The sequence below is a fragment of the Physeter macrocephalus genome, chromosome 20, assembly GCF_002837175.3.
Source record: "Physeter macrocephalus isolate SW-GA chromosome 20, ASM283717v5, whole genome shotgun sequence".
Taxonomy (NCBI): Eukaryota; Metazoa; Chordata; class Mammalia; order Artiodactyla; family Physeteridae; genus Physeter; species Physeter macrocephalus.
Window position 1 is genome coordinate 72,903,187 of NC_041233.1, and position 4,942 is coordinate 72,908,128.

The window sequence follows — 4,942 nt, forward strand, 5'->3', positions numbered from 1 at the left end:
AAGGAAAGAGGCTTTGAGCCATGATAAGCACTCCCGGTTAGGAAATTGCAGATTAGGAGTTTCACTACCCTGCTGACCTGGAGGGGCTGCTCCACTGCCCCCCTCTACTACCCCTCTCATCCTCCCTCCTCTCTGAGATGTCAGTTTCCCATTTGGGAAGGACCAGAGACGAGACGAAAACAAAAACATCTTTATTTTCAGCACAACCTCTTGTCCCACTTCTACTCAACCTCTCCCCCTCTGGCCCCCAGCATCCCAAACCCCTGGGGAAATTAAAAGCAGCTTCTGGGCTTCCCTGGTGGCCCAGTGGTTGAGAGTCCGCCTGCCGATGCAGGGGACGCGGGTTCGTGCTCCGGTCCGGGAGGATCCCACATGCCGCGGAGCGGCTGGGCCCGTGAGCCATGGCCGCCGAGCCTGCGCGTCCGGAGCCTGTGCTCCGCAACGGGAGAGGCCACAACAGGGAGAGGCCCGCGTACCGCAAAAAAAAAAAAAAAAATTATCATTTGTTACTTCCTTCCTTTGACATTTATTGATCCACTGTTAAGTAGGAAGCATAGTTAGGCACCATGGGATGAGCAAGACCACAAATATGAGTAAGGCACACAAGTCCTACCTTTAAACAGCTTCCAGGTGCTTTGCACCAACCAGTCATATGCAAGAAACTGGAGTAGAAGATAGATCAACGTGAGAAGTACAGACTGCTGCAGGAAGGATGCTTGAAACTGTTTGGATTCAGTGTTGGCAAAATGTCCTAGAAACTGCCACTTTCACTCACTGTGGAGGGAGTGTAAACTGGCACAGCCCCTCTAGAAGGCAATTTGGCAACACGTAACAAAAATTATAAACACACACACAACCCTTAAAGCTGTTCCACTTCCAGAACTATACCCTAAAGAAATAAGTAAGAATGTGTGCAAAGATTTGGCTACGATGATATATAAAGACACAATATTAGTTATAATATGAAGAAAATTTTGAAACAACACAAATCTCCAACCATATCAGTTTGGTTAAGCAAATTATGGATCAACACTTCAGTGGTCTTCCTGTCAAAAATGTTTAACCTGACTTGAATGATGAGGAAATATCAAACAAGTGAACTGAGGGACATTCTGCAAAAGAGCTAGCCAGTGTCTCTTAAAACAGTGAAGGTCAAGGAAGATCAAGAAAGACTGAGGAACTATTGCAGCCTAAAGGAGGCTAAAAAAACAAGACAACTAAATGTGATGTGATGAGTGATTCTGGATTGGATCGTGGAGGGGTGAGGGGGGCTAGCTCTTGATGTAAAGAACACCGTTGGGGGGCTTCCCTGGTGGCGCAGTGGTTGAGAGTCCGCCTGCCAATGCAGGGGACACGGGTTTGTGCCCTGGTCCGGGAAGATCCCACATGCCGCGGAGCGGCTAGGCCCGTGAGCCATGGCTGCTGAGCCTGCGCGTCCGGAGCCTGTGCTCCGCAACGGGAGAGGCCGCAACAGTGAGAGGCCCGCGTACCACAAAAAAAAAAAAAAAAAAAAAGAACACTGTTGGGACAGTTGATGACATTTGAATATGGACAGTGGATTCAATAATAGTGGGTCAATGTTAACACCTCTGTTTTTTTTTTTTGTTTTTTACTTTTGGCTGCTTTGGTTCTTTGTTGCTGCACGCGGCCTTCTCTAGTTGCGGCGAGTGGGGTTACTCCTCATTGCGGTGCGCAGGCTTCTCATTGCCTCTTCCGTTGCAGAGCAAGGGCTCTAGGCACGCGGGCTTCAGTAGTTGTGGCATGTGGGCTCAGTAGTTGTGGCTTGCGGGCTCTAGAGCGCAGGCTCAGTAGTCGTGGCTCATGGGCCTAGATGCTCTGCAGCATGTGGGATCTCCCCGGACCAGGGCTCGAACCCCTGTCCCCTGCACCGACAGGCAGATTCTCAACCACTGCTCCACCAGGGAAGCCCAACACCCCTGATTTTGATTGTTGTAATATGGTTATTGTATAAGAGAATGTCCTCATTATTAGAAAATATACCCTCAAGTATTGAGGGGCTTTTATTTATTTATTTATCTTAATTTTTCAAAAATTTTTTTCTCTTTATTAATTTTATTTATTTATTTATTTTGGCTGTGTTGGGTCTTCGTAGCTGTGCGTGGGCTCTCTGTAGTTGCGGCGAGCGGGGGCTACTCTTTGTTGCGGTGCGCAGGCTTCTGATTGTGGTGGCTTCTCTCGTTGTGGAGCGTGGGCTCTAGGAGCACGGGCTTCAATGGTTGCAGCACGCGGGCTCAGTAGTTGTGGCACGTGGGCTTAGTTGCTCCGCGGCATGTGGGATCTTCCCGGACCAGGGCTCAAACCCCTGTCCCCTGCATTGGCAGGCGGATTCTTAACCACCGCGCCACCAGGGAAGCCCTTGAGGGGCTTTTAAAAAGTGAATTAGCCAGTTATTCAAGCTGCAAACCAGGAGAGCCACCAGAAATGATTAAGAAAGGAAACATTAGTCAAGTAACAGTTCAAGGTAACAGTAAAAGGTTTGTGATAAAACACAGAGGATTGATCGCCAAGAGAATTATGTTGATGATAACTGTCAAAGGCATTCAGGGAAAGGAGATGTCAGCTGAGATGGGGGGATGTGTAATCAGAAGTGGCTGCATATGGTGAGTTTTTAGCTAGATCTTCAACCAGATTCTTCTAAATTTGCCAGGAGCCTGCCATGTGCCAGGCACGGTGCTAGGGTCCGGGCATGTAACAGTGAACAAGATGGGCATGGTCCTTGCCCTATTGGGGCTTTTATCTTGGGAGGGAACCCAACAAATACCCAGTAAACAGACAAAGTAATTGTAATTTCCAATCAAAGGAAACAAACAAGGGCCAAGCGGGTAATAACAGACAAGGTCATTAGGGAAGTCCTCTTGGTGAGGACCACAGCTAAGCCATGACCTAAATAAGGAGGAGGAGGTAGCCAGACATGAGCGGAGAGCAATCCAGTCAAAGAGCACAGCAGGTGCCAGCAAGGTGCGGGCTGCGTGTTGGGGGAAGGAGGAGTATAGCAGCATGGCTGGAGCAGGAATGGGGTGGGATGGGCTCCAGATGAGTGGTCTGAGAGGAGGCAGGGGCACAGACTGTTTAGGGCCCCCTATGAACTGGGGTTTTACTCTAATGAAACGGGAAGCCATTGAAGAGTTTTATGTAGGAGATGAAATGACCTGGTTGGGGTGTGAAGAAGAACCACGGCTTCTGCTGAGGATGAATTGGAAGGAGGCGGTGAAAGCAGAGAGACTAGGTAGGAAGCTGCAGGGCCCATCACGGGAGTGGAGGGGAAGCAGGCAGACCAGGGGTAAAGGGGTGCGCCTCGTGCCTGTACTTTTGCAACGTCTCCAAATAGAGTTCTACGGGCCACTACAGAGAGGCTGACGACTGAGAAGGGTGGCATTCATCCTCTACCTGACAGCCTGGTTCCCAAGACCAGCTCTCCCAGCATGGAGTGAATTACGAATAAATACTTATACATAAATCCTGTAATCAGCCTGTGGATAGCATTCTGTATTACAGTTTTTGTAGTGCCGTGTCTGAGTTTGGGTTCTCCTAGACCTTGAGACTAGGATTCAATGCAAGGAGCTTGTCTGGGAGGTGCCGAAAGTGCAGGAGAGGTGGGGGAAGTCATACAGGAAAGCAGCCAGTAAAGGCGTGTTAAGAAACCTCCATGGGTGACCAGCTTAATCCCTGTGGAAACTCTGGGAAACGCACCTCAGCTTGTCTACCCGGGAGCAGGGGAGCTGGGCTATTTTTACACCAACTCTCTCCACCTGGCCACTGTGAGGGCTGCTGGGCAGGGGTTAATTCTCCTAAATTTCTGTCTTTCCACAGGGATGGGTGGTCCGGCCTTCCCCAGTTCTGAAAGGCCTCAACACAGAGATGCAGGTAAGGGCAGTTGGCAATCTCTGGAGTCCAAAGAAGTAGCAGGGCCTGAGGGGCACAGAGACATGGGACAGAACTGTGTGGCCTTTGTGTTGGGTTTTCTTTCCCTTTTAAAATAGACCTCACATCATGGAAGTGACCTAAGCCTTTTTGATCACCAAGAGGCCCTAAGAAGCTTTGAAAATTCCAGGGGAGAAATGATGGTGGCCTGGGCTGAGGTGGTGGCAGTGGAGGTGGAGAGAAGACCGTGTATCCTTTGGGTGCTGGTCGGCTGGGATGGTGGGAGGGCGCCGTGAGGCATAGGTTTGAGGAGAGAAAGCAAGAGTTTGGTCTTGTGTTTGGTAAGTCTGGGCTGAGTAAGAGCTATCTGAGTGGAGATGTTGGCAGGCTGGATGGGAGACACAGCTCTAAAAAGGGGATAGGTGGCCGGGTATGGGGAGGGCGGGATGACCGGGGCGGGCACAGAGGATTTTTAGGGCAGTGGACTATTCTATATGATGCTATAGTAGTGGATACATGCCCCCACATTTGTCCAGACTCATAGGATGTACCACACCAGAGTGAACCCTAACGTAAACTAAGGGTGACAATGACATTATCAATGTAGGTTCATGGATTGTAACAAATGCACCACCTTGGTGTGGGATGTAGATATGGGAGAGGCTGTGCAGGAGTGGGGACAGGGAGTAAACGGGAAGTCTTCTGTACTTTCACTAAATTTTGCTGTGAACCTGAAACTGCTCTAAAAAATATCATCTACTGAATAAAGGGGGGGCGGGCGAGGGAATAGGCGGGGAATAGGCAATAAAGACAGGAGGGGAAAGGCTCAGAAGGAAGCTGAGGTGTGTCGGGGTGGCAGGAAGGGAGCTGCCCTGTGAATGAACACGAAGTGACCAGGGGCCCACAGTGGGCAGGCCCTCCCAACCCAGTCTCACAAGAAGCCTGTGAGGTGAGTGTTCCTGCATGGAGACTCTCAGACTTGGGAAGGTGAAACAATCTGTGGGTCCGTGGTTTTTTGTTTTTTTGTTTTGTTTTTGTTTTTTTGGCTACACCACGTGGC